Here is a 13084-nt window from a genome sequence, read left to right as displayed (position 1 = left end):
GCAATTGGTAAAGAAGTGGACCTTGAACTAATCAGAGAATATTTCTGGCTTATCCAAGGTTGTGCACACAACCCAAGTCAGGCCAATTAAAAGGCTTCCATAAGATGGTTTTCTAACTTGCACTTGTCAGGAAAATGTCTTCCCTCGTGAGGATACATGCTGCCATCGAGTAGGTCTCCTGCCACAAACAAATCTGGATCTAAAATTCAATCAATCAATGCAACACACAAAGACAGCAAAGAAGAGAAGAAGAGAGAGAAGTTCCTGATGTCACTTGTCAGGGCCAAATGACCACCTAAGATGGTTCAGATGCTCATGATTATAAAGCTTCTCTCACTCTGAAACCACCAGCAGCAAACAGGCTTTAAAGACTGTTCAGAGGTCACCATCTTCCCCGAGTAGCATGCCTCAGCATTCCACTACCCAGACACATGCCCCACAAGGGAGACTGTCACACAAAGTGAAGCTTATCATGGCTATATTCCTGTTTATCCCTCTCACCTGAGCAAGGACCAGTCCTAGGGAATGTTTACAGTCAAACCCTCCCGAAGCCCTGGCCTCTCATGATCATCAGTCAGATTTAGAAACATGTACAATCAGAAGACTTCTTCAGTTTTCTTATACCATCCAACTAAGGGCACATTTGCTCACAATTTTTTCCTCATTTTGTTGAAGTTGAGTGAGCTATCCTTATCTCTACTTGAAGTTAACCTCTCCACTTTCCACTGGATCCCACCTCCTCTGGCCCAAGAGGACTTTGTTCTTGTATTCCATATTTTCTTCTGCACTAACAAATTTTTCTCCTTCTCCTAGATCAATCCTAGGTATTTATAAACCTATTATAATAGCTCCCAACCTTACATAAAGGGAAATATAGCAGATTAAGTGTTTAAAGGATGTGACAAAATAACACCCTCTTCTCCAGGTTTTTGGAGATAAATAGGATTTCAGGAACCATGTATTAGGAACTAACAATATAGAAATATTTCTATATCCATTTCGGATTTTGTGCTATGGAATGAAATAACAGGATGAATAGAATCAAGAGCTAGCTAAGAGATCTATTTTTTAAAAAAGACATTTTAGATGCTTGTCTTGGCATGAATTTGCATCTTATTAACATTGAGCTGATAAGAGGTCTTATTTCCACATTTATTATAGAAAGCATTATCTCTCTTCTATGGTGCTTGAGTCCAATATTATACACATAGCATATAAAATGCAGATGAAGTTTTAAGCCCATCACATCCTAGTTTTGATGAGAAGAAATGAGATGATAACAATGATTCATAATTTCTGAAGCCACAGACTAAATGTCATTTAATCTATGTAGCCTTTTCAAATAACCCTGGCAGAATTAATCATTTATTCTTTTTGATCCTATAACTTTTTTCTTTTTTCTTTCTTTTTTTTTTGGTGCTAAAAGCTGAACCCACAGGCATTCTACTTATGAGCTACAATTCCAGCCCTATTTTATTTTATTTTGAAATTGAGTCTCACTAAGTTCCTAAGGAACCTTCCAAAGTTAGTAAAGCTAACCTCAAGCCTGCTATTCTTTTATCTTAGCCTCCCAAGCACTGGGATGACAGGCATAAGCCACCACACCAGGCTTTCCTATAACATTTTTGCAAATAATTCTGTATCATAGGGCAGAGAGCATTAGAAGAAGCACATAGTCACGAATTGCAATTCCATTGTAGTTTCCTTAACTATAAAGTGGCTATATTATAGAATCTGCCATTTTATAATTGGGGAGTGGTTTGGAAAAAATTAAAAAGTCATACAAGATAATTTTCAAAATCTCTGATACCAAGTAAATGCTTCTTCATTATTAATTATAATACTTCCCTCCTTTTCTTTCAAATATAAGAGTTAGTCAGCTTTCCCCTACTCAATGACATGTCCCTCCAAAATAATCACTGGTAGAATGGCCAAGAGCCTGTTTTAATGTTTACAAAGAAAATAGCAATTAGATGAAAAATATACAGCGTTTCTTTTGAAGAGTGTCGCCTCCAGATTTTGTTTGCCCAACTGACATGATTAAATTCCTAAATACAAAGGTAGCATAAATAAGTAACAGCATAGGCAATGACTATGGCTTTGGATGTTCCTTTCACATGGTTATGGAAGCTCAGTCTCTCTGGGCTGGTGAAAGGCATCTACTGTGTTGTCAATGACAACGACAATGGTGCACTCAAGCAGGTGGAAATGTGAATGGTGGCTACTGTAGACCATTTATGTAGAGGGAGTGACTGTGGAAATAAACAGTTCTCTGCTCATTGTTCTTGTGCTTTTCCTTTACAACCCATCTTCTTAAATATTATATCAGCTGTCAGTTGTTCCTCACAATCTATCTGCCTTAACCAGTACAGAATGCGTTATTACTGTCTTCAAGCAAGAGAAAACAGGATCTCAATGAAGCCCGAAGAGTTGATTTGTCAATAAAAATAGAAAGCGAGTGTAGTGCATTTTGCAATGTATATTTTGGCTTTCATTTTTTACCACATTGACTTAGAATAATTGAGGTTGACTACAGAAACACTCCAGATAAGGTGTCCCTACGTGATGATAATCTATTTGCAATGTATGCTATCTGGATGATAGAAAGCACCTAAGGCAAAAGGATACCATTGTAGGCTCTATTAGAGTGGGCAGAGAAAAATCAGAATTTGGGCATGCAGTGCATCCTGTTTTATGGAACAAGTGTGATTTAGCCTCAGCCTCCTTCTTCCCATCCTCTTCAATTAGCATTTGCCCACCTGGGGTTCACAGATCAGCAATAAACAAACTCCAAGTTTCATTTCCATAAAGTGACTGAGGATGGGCCCCCTGGGTGAAGATCATCTTCCACCCTTTATCCAAGGAATTCAAACTGGTAGATTTGATAGTAAATGTTAAGAGTGTGCAATTAACATACAAAGTGGCAGCCAGAAAGGGCACAGCAGACAGGCGTCTGGCTGGAGTTGCTTCTGTGCCCTGGAGACCCAAAATAGCTAATAAATGCTGTTCTCTACTTATGTGTTGCCTCTGACACACTCTGCCTGAGTGTTTTTATCTGTGCTCAATAACTCAGACCCTTAGGAGGGAACAGCTACTATCTTTGCTGCCCTAGATTGGCAGGTAAATGAAAGACTAAATTATGTGAATTCCCCTATAAGAATGCAAGGGATTCTTTTTATGTCAGGTATAAATGAGAGCATACTCAATTTTTCAGTGATACAATCTACTGACATATTTAATAAGCTTAGAATGAATGTATAGGCCTGGTAAGTACTAAATAACTCATACTATCACCTGCAGTAGTAGCAGATCCTGCTATGACTGGACATTGTACTGGCTTCCTCGGAGTCAGCTATTGAACTATATTATTAAACACATGCAAATTAAGCATCCCTATACATTAAAACTATGTGTATATGAGAAATAATGAGTCCTGTACTCCTACGAGAAATGAATATGAAAAGCATCACAGAGAATCACGGTTATGTCTACCAAAGCAGTAGGATAATGAAGTAGGTCTTCAAAGAATGGATAGCAACCCAAGGAACTGTTCATCGGACAGGCAAAAGTAAAAACACTTATCAACAAGGTGGAACTAAGCACAGGTGAATGGAGGGATCCGAAGAAGCAAGAGTCAGATCTCGATAGGATGTCAAGAGGCAAGAGGAAAAGATGAGGCTAGGGGGGGATAATCAGAAACCAACTGTGAAACCGAATGCTGTCATACAAAGAAGTTGTGGTGTGTTCCATGGGGATCATTTGGCCATTTCAAGAGGGCCATCTTACAGGATCCCTGAATGAAATATGACCCTTAAATTTCCAAAAATGCATACTATTTAAACTCTTGGCATTGGTTTCCTCACTAATGAAGTAAGGTTATTATGGATGGAAGGAGTAACATGATAGAAACAAAAGTAAAGTCCAAACCTTGGGGGGAATCACAGAATTCTGTCACCACGTGAAAAAAGCGCCAGAAGAGGCGTAATTCTCTTCTCATATCCATGTAACTTACCTCTCTGATTCTTGAAGAAGGAGGATATGTTTAAGACATAGACAATGGACTACTTAAAATATAATGTAGAGTTATGATTCAAATAAACACAATGCACGGAACCTGATATGGATCTACCATACCATAAAACAGTTGTTTCTGTCTTTTCTAGGGATACACATGCCACATTGATTGGCAAAATTTGGCCTCCTAATCTGTAACAAAATTTTTCTAGGAACACAGCCATGTCCGTTCATTGACTTATTGTTTATGGCTACTCTCATGCTATTCAGGGGGAATCGTTGCAACAGAGATTGTCTGGCTCACAAAACATATACTACTACCTAGCCCCTTACAGAAGAAGTTTTCTGAGTCTTGCTCCAGCATCCTAGACAAATCATAAATAGGTTAATTTTTACCTAGCATGGTCAGCAGTACATCTATTTTAAATTATCACAGGTCCTGATACATTTCATGCTCTCTTCATGTAAACTTTGATCATTTTGGTAGTCCACTGAGCACCTCACTGGTCCATTACACATTGAGTTCTTAGTGATGGGAGCTGGTAACCAGAATTTAGAAAGTGCCTCAGATAAATACTGAGCATGAGCTAACTTTTAGGTGGAATTTAAGGGGTCAAACTTGTAGAAATAGAAAGTAGAATGGCGGTTACCACAGAAGGTGTTGGGGAAAGGATGCAAAGTTTCACCTATTTACACTGAAATAAAAAGTTTGGAATATCCACAATCTACATCATACAATATGATTATTATGGCTGATAGTAATGTATTTTTGAAAATTGTTATTATAGTTAAATATAGAATGTCCCCTGAAGTTTATTTATTAATATTCAGGGTTGATACAGTTGTGAGAACTTTAATCCCAGCAGTAGATAAATCCATTGTGATGGATTTGTCTGGATGGTGGCCTTAGCTGGTAGGGTGTGGCTGAAGAAGGGGCAGGGGGGTTCCTGAAGCTGCACCCTTGGAGATTATATATGTCTCCTGAGCCCCTCCCTCACTCTCTTCCTTCTGGGCCTTTGTGATCTGAGGAACAACACCTCATGTTCTCCCTTTCTCTGCTTCCTGTCACCACCCTCTAAAATCCGTGGTCCCTGGCTTCAAATGCACTGAACCCTCAAATTCTCCAATAAAAACCATGAGCAAATAAATCTTCCTTCATCTAAGTCAAATGGACAGATCTTTTAGATTATAGCTATAAAAGTGCTAATACCTTTTATTTATTTTTTTACAGTACTGGGATGGAGCCCAGGGCATTCTACCTTCAAGCTATACCCCCAACCCTATTTTTTTATTCTTCATTTTGAAACAGGATCTCACTAAAATTCAGAGGGCCTCACTAAGTAGCTGAGGTTAACCACAAACCTGTTTTCCTCCTATCTCAGTCTCCCAAGTACTGGGATTTCAAGCATGTACCACCATGTCCAGCTAGAACTAATACAATTGTTAAGAAAGACTGTAAGCGTTGCTATCACCAAAAAAAAATGTATATGAGAGAGTGAATATTAACTTTTAGCTTAACTCAGTCATTCTCCAATGTATACATATATCAGAACATGTTGTACATAATAAATATGTGCAATTTTTGTTAATTAATGAATTAAATATAAAAATAATAAGTGACTTAAATATTTTGGTGATAAAATATAAGCAATAAAGGGAGTTGGCTTTCTTAAAAACAAGCTTTCCAATGATTATCTGGGCCCTGCTAAGTAACTCTAAGCCTGTCAAGTATAATTAAGTATCAGCAAAGAAGATTCTCCAACCAGGACAGGCTGCCTGTGATCAGTAGTTTTCAATAGCTGCCTGTGATCCACCAAATCCATTGGTGCTCAATGTGTCAGTGAAAATTTAGAAAATAGAAAGCCCGTTACAAGACAAAAACTAATAGTGCACACCTAGAATTTGAAACAAGGCCACTTGGAACCCACATTTTTCTTGTTGACAAAGATCTCAAACTCATTACTAGACCCTGGTATAAATATGAGCCTCAAAACCACCAACTTGGATTGGCCTACTCTTTGTTTCTTCTTTCATCCTGCTGCCTAGAAAGCAGATACAAATGTGAATGTCACATGCAGACTCAGTACAGGGGTGCATTCAAAGAAGCTTGTCTCTATGAGGGTTCCTGGAGCAGAGCAAACTCAGAGGCTCTACAGAGCCCAATATCTGTCTTGGAAAGATTCTGTTGCTGTCTGGAGTAACATGCTGGAGTACAGAGAAACCTGAAATTACTGCCTTAAGTCTACAAAGGGATATAAAAGAGTGCTGTGTGCCACATATAGAATAGAGGAAAACCAGAGAGCTTTTATATAAAGAATATGTGTTAAAAGAAGAATACAGGCTTCGGGATTATATAGACCCAGGCTTCCATCCTCTGCTTACCACTTTCCAACTCTACAGCCCTAAGAGTTAACTCACTTAACTTCTTTCTCTAAGCGTCAATATCCTCATCTACAGGATGAAGATCATAATGCCTCTCATAAGGCTCTTGTGAAAACTAAATGATAACCTATGTGCAAAGCATATTAAAAGTTCTCAATTAATAATAAATGAGAGTTGCAATTTCTAGATCTCTGTTGCTATCCACTTTCCCCCATAAAACCAACAACCAACCAAACAACCTCTCCAAATGTTTTATTATAGTTCAATGTTCTAGTAATTATAAAATGGAAGACTGTAATCATAGCTAATAAGATGTCATACTTAAACCAGAGGGGAGAAAAAAGAATAAAATAGCATAGAGTTTGAGGTTTGTATAACGTGATCTACATGTAAAATTATCTGGAAGGCTGTCTCTAGAAATACATGTAAAAATGATGCTTGAAACTTCCTGACTCCACAAACATAAAGGAAACAGATCAAGTTATAAATCTCACTTTGTAATTTCATTCTAAAATGTAGTTTACGTGCATTTCTAACGTTTATAATGGCAATTAACTCAGATATGAAAGTTGATCTTAGGCAAACTGGGTATTAAAAAGTCTATAGTGGTATATGAGATTTAAGTTAGGCACCTATTTGAAATGTTGCATGGAAGGAAAGGAGAAGACATGTTGCATATGGGAGAATTCATGAAACTTCCTGTATTTGTTTTGTACAAGGAGGAAAAAGAGGCGCATCAATACTGACTGAACATCTAGACCATAGCAGTGGTGACTGGCTCATGGTGAATAGTGACCCAGTCCTCATGCTATCACTCAGAAGATAAAAATAAGTGGTGCAAAGCTAAAACGATAGTCGGATTTAGAGTTAAGAGCAAAAAACACCGTGTGAAATAATAGGGGTTGTTTGAATGTCCAGTGCTTTACCTCTCGGCCTTAAGATATCAGATGAGTTAGCCACTCTGCACTTCGAATTCCTTATATATAAGCAGTACTCTCTGTCTTAGTCATCTTTGTTTTGCTATACCAGAATAAATGAGACTTGGTAAATTTTAAACAATAGATGTCAGGAGAGCATATATAAGAGACAGAACAAGCAAGGCTCTCACTGTTACAATAAGCTCATTCTTCTCGTAAAGAAGACCAACTCTATAACTAACCCACTTCCGTGTTAATAACATTAGTCCCTCAAGAGGAAAGAGCCATATGTCCTAGTCACCTCCCAAGGGCCCCACCTTCAAATGCCATCTATGTATGAATTTGAGGGTTAAGTTTCCAACCCATGAACTTTGGGGTACACTTTCAAGCCATAGCACCATCAAAGTCATAGCAATGAGTAAAGAAGAACTGAATTACTGTGTGTAAACTGTTTGTACATAAAGTGATACAGGCTCAATATCTAGTAAGTATTGTTAAAGGACAACATATATGTGATTAAAGCATAAACTCTGGAGTCGGGAAGGCCTATAATTTGTGCTAGTTCTTGCCACTGATCTGAGAAACAGAGAATCTGTTTCCTGGGACCAGGCATCTTGGCCCATATACCAAATGGTGAAAATGATAGCACCTATCTCCTGAGATCACTGTGAACTGGTCACTAAAGCAGGCAATAAGTCTACATCCTTGCTGTTATTATCACATAGTTAATAACTGCTAACTTTATTAAGCACTCAATAAATAACAGGCTTGTATGCAAACACTCTTCATATACCGTCTTATTTATCTCTCATAGAAGCCATATTAAGGAGACAATAAAAACATTACCCCTATCTGGACAGCAATGAAACAAAGGAAGAGTAATCACACATGCTATTCCAGATTTGACATTGTCAAAGCTGGAAACCAAATCCACCCAATAATGCTAGAAAAAGAGGACATATTAAGACTAAAGTAAGTAAAGGCAATAATCAAAATAATACATAAGACCAGAAGTCAATGAGACAGAAGATGGATAAGTAGGAAAAATTAACAAAATTAAATAATTAACTTTGAAAATATTAATGCCATTGCAAAATCACCAGGAGGAATGATCAAAGAGAGAACACAAACTATTATCACTAGAATAAAAAATGGTGACTTTTCTACACATTCTACAGCTATTAAAAGGATAGACAAAAACTCGCTGAATAACTTTAAGCAGATGAATTTGACATCTCACCTAAACAACTTTCTTGTAAAACCACAAGTAACTAAGCAGAATAAGAAGTAGAAAATAATAACAAATGTGTATCCTTTAAAGAAACTTGCTTTTTAATTTAAAATATTCCCACAAAGAACATGCCAAACATATCCATATCATTTCATTGGTTAATTCTATAAGACAGTTAATTTAGTTTGCCTAACTATTTCATCTGCCCATCTCAAGTGTAAGACTAGCAAAACTGTTACCAAAACTAGAATAAGACATTAAAAGGGAACTACAGACTAATTTCCTCAAGAACATTGGCACAGAATTTCTGAACAGAATGTTAGCTAAACAAATCCAGCAGCATCTCAAAGAACACTATAACCTGACCAAGTAGGGATTATTACAGGAGTGCAGGGTGTTATAACCTATGAAAATCAATCCATGTAATCCACAAATTAGTACATTCAAGGAGAAATCATATGATCACTATAATAAACATGGAAAAGACCCAAAAATTCAACTCCCTCATGATATAAATTGCCCACAAATTAGTAAGAAGAAGGTTTCCTTAATTCAACAGGGACATCTGAGAATTCCTTACAGCCTGCTTTTACTTAATTATGAAATATTGATTTTCCCCTCTAAGATCAGCAACAGAGCAGGTATATCTGCTCTCACCATTTCTATTTAACAATTCTATTAACATTCCTTGGCCTTAAAATAAGGTTAAAAAAAAGAGAGAGGAATAAAGATACACTTGGTCCAAGATGATAATAGCCAAGACAGCATGTGGTATTGCTGAGAGGGTGGACAAACACATCAAAAGAATTGCAAGAAAGTACAGAAATAAATTCACATCTACACAGTAGGTTCCAAAGCAGCCTATTCCATTAATGGGAGAAGGAATACACATCAGTAAATGACAAATAAATGAATTTCAACCTTTATTTTATACCATATGAGAAAATAAATTGAAGTGGATCATAAATCTAAGCATAGAAACAAAAACTATTCTGTGTGTGTGTGTGTGTGTGTGTGTGTGTGTGTGTGTGTGTGTAAATGGGAATTGAATGATTGAACCTAGGGCCTCATGAATGCCACATTCTCAGCCTATTTGATTTTATTATTTTATTTTATTTATTTTGCTTATGATGGGGATCTCAATAAGTTGCTCAAGCTCAAGCTTCCCTGGAACTCATGATCCTTTGGCCTCAATATTCCAAGCAGCTGAAATTATAGGTGTGTGCCACTGTACCCAGCTAAAACTAAATTTCTTAGAAGAAAACATGAGATAAAATTTCTATAACACTGGAATAGGCAGATCACTTTAGAAAAGTCTTAGAAGACAGCGTTACAAAAGGATAAGTAAAACTTGGTAAAAATATTTTTATTTGTACTTCAGAAGATCTTGTTGGGGAAATGATAAGAAAGCTATAGAATAAGATAAAATATTTGTAGGCATATATCTGAAAAACACTTATATCTAGAATACATAAAAATTACAATGCAATACTAATAAGCAGACTACCCAAAATAAAACAAAAAAAATGGGCAGGGGATTTTTCCATTTCAAAGATGTTTTACCAATGACCCATAAGCGCATTATAAAGTGATTGACATAATTCATCATTAAGGAAACAAAACACAAACCATCGTTTCTGACTAGGAAGTGACACATACTCCTTTTGTTTTAATTCCAATAACCCAAACCAGTCAGAAAGTCAACCTAGGTGCAAAAAGCTGGCTGTTGCTGACGAACATGAGGATGTTGCTGAAAGCTTTCTCTGCCACCTGCAGTTTCTGCAACACCAAAGGTGAGTGGTGAACATGGCTTGAACTGCAGTAGTCATGGTGGGATGGAGAGGAGCACAGGAATGCGAGAGATATGTATAATGTTTAATTGAAAAGACTCAAATGTGTAAGTTAGGGTGTGGAAGAGGGGATTTTAGAAAGAAAATAAAGATGAATATGTAATCTTAAACAATTACTGTTTATTAAATGCTAGTGGAAGACTCCTCTCAAGGATCTGTCCCCTTAGGGAGGAGTGAAATAGGTTGTTTGTAAATAAGGTTATTAGCATTCTGTTATTACTGCCCACCCTGGTTTTACCTACTAAGAAGCAGAGATTTACAAGAGGTATGTTGGCTATCCAAAGCACACAGGCCCATAGCGCTCTTCAATCTCTTATCTTCTCTCCATCAACTTGGAATGGGATACGGGTCACCAATACTCGGTTTCATCTTGTTCATCCAATCATTACTTTAGGCAAAGGTATGTATAACCTAGGGTCTCAGTCTGACTTAGGATAAGAGCAGGCTCAGCTCACTGGAGCACAGGGGCTGGGATGCTAGAAACAGAATGACTCAAGTCAACTGGGAAACTTAGCACACTAACCCGGTGCCTTTGCTCTGTAGCACCTCCGTGTGAGCAGGCTAGCCTGCCACCGTGCTTCATTTTCCTCTGTCAACCCATTTCAAATGTGAGTCCTAGAACCTGTGTACTTAGCACTTTTCCCAATATTATCCCTGTGCATTGAAAAGACCATCTCAATAGAGACATGTTGCAATCAGTCTTTTTTTTTTTTTTCAGTACTAGGGATGGAGCCCAGGAGCATTCTACCTTAAAGATATACCCCAGCCCTATTTTTTATTCTTATTTTATTTTATATTATTTAATTTTATTTTATTGTGGCACTGGGGTTCCTAGAAACCCTTCTACCTCCGGGCTACACTCCCAGACCTATTTTTATACTTTTTAATTTGGAAACAGGATCTCTTCAGCCAGCACAGCTGGCTTCGAACCTGCGTGATCCTCCTGTCTCCGCCTCCCAAGCACGGGGATTACAAGCATGCGCCACCACGCACAGCTTATTCTTTATTTTATTTTATTTATTTATTTATTTTGCGGGTCTGGGGATGGAACCCAGGGGCATTTGACCTCCGAGCTATACCCCCCTGCCCTATTTTTTATTCTGTATTTTGAAACCAGGTCTCACTGAGTTGCAGACAGCCTCACTAAATAGCTGAGGCTGCCCACAAATCGAGATCCTCCCATCTCAGCCTCCCAAGTGCCGGAATTACAAGCATGCACCGCCATGCCCAGCTCAGTCTTCTACCTGGAAGCAGGATGCTGGGAGGTGAGTGTGTTCTTGTTCCATCCATTTGATCAGCACACCCAGGCCAGTATTACAAACACATAATAGGGCTACAATAAATCTGTGCTGAGTGCAAGAAGTCCATGATACTTCTTGCATCATGATCTAGCTTTGTCGACAGAGTGTTAGCACATTTCAACAGTGACTCTTTGGAGTTATTCATACTAAAACTGAACTTTGTTTAAATAAAAATGGAAGGTGCTCATTATTTTCCAAAGGCAATTTACACATAGAACAAAATCTTTATGTTTATATTTTTCACTGTTGCTCTTCAAGCTCAAATTCTTATTTTCTTCAGTGCTAAGTATATTAATTTATTTTTTATTTTTTATTGAACATAAATGGTATACATTTAAACTATACTTGATGCCTGCTCCCCCCTCCCACCCCTGTCTTCCCTTCCTCCTCCCAACAATGATTGTCCCGGGTAACCATGCCATATTCATAATTTTACACATATTCGGATGTGAACCCTCATTAATCAAGTTCAGCCTTCCTCCTCCTCCTCTATCTTTCCATACTAGCTTTGCTGGTATTTTCCCTCCATTATCTGGAGTACCACTGGTATCCTCTAGGTTCCCTAGTTTGGGCATATTAGAGGAAACATATGTATCTTCTCCTTCTGTGCTTGGCTTATCTCACTTAACATGATGCTCTCCAGGGTTTTCCATCTTCTTGCAAATGATATAATTTTGTTCTTCTTTATGGCTGAATAGAATTCCATTGTGTGTGTTTCCCACAGTTTTGCTATCCATTCATCTGTTGATGGTGATCTGGGTTGGTTCCATATTTTGGCTATTACAAATTGTGCTGCTATGGACATAGGTATGCATATGTTGCTGTATTTCTCTGAATTCAACCCCTTTGGAAAGATACCCAGGAGTGGTAGAGCTGGATCATATGGTGGATCTATTCCCACCTTTCTTAGGAATCTCCACACAGATCTCCATAGTGGCTGAACTAGTTTGCACTCCCACCAACAGTGTAAAAGAGTTCCTCTTTCCCCACATCCTCTCCAGCATTTGTTGTTATTTTATTTCTTTATGCTTGCCACTCTGACTGGGGTTAGATGGAATCTCAGTGTAGTTTTGATTTGCATGTCCCTGATGGCCAGTGATGAAGAACATCTTTTCATGTATCTATTGGCCCTTTGTATCTCTTCTTTTGTGAAGTGTCTATTTAGTTCATTTGCCCATTTCTTGATTGGGTTGTTTGTTTTGCTAGTGTAGAGTCTTTTGAGCTCTTTGTATATTCTGGATATTAGCCCCCCTATCAGAGTGGTGGCTGGTAAAGATCCTTTCCCATTCTGTAGGCTTCCTCTTTAGGTTATTGATGGTTTCCTTTGAAGAGGAATTTAAAAGACATACAGTCATCTGGACTTTGTCCCCCAGTTTTTGTAAGTAAGGT

Source organism: Muscardinus avellanarius, assembly GCF_963383645.1.
Source record: "Muscardinus avellanarius genome assembly, chromosome: 4".
NCBI classification, from domain to species: domain Eukaryota; kingdom Metazoa; phylum Chordata; class Mammalia; order Rodentia; family Gliridae; genus Muscardinus; species Muscardinus avellanarius.
Note: the sequence above shows the minus strand (reverse complement) of the source record.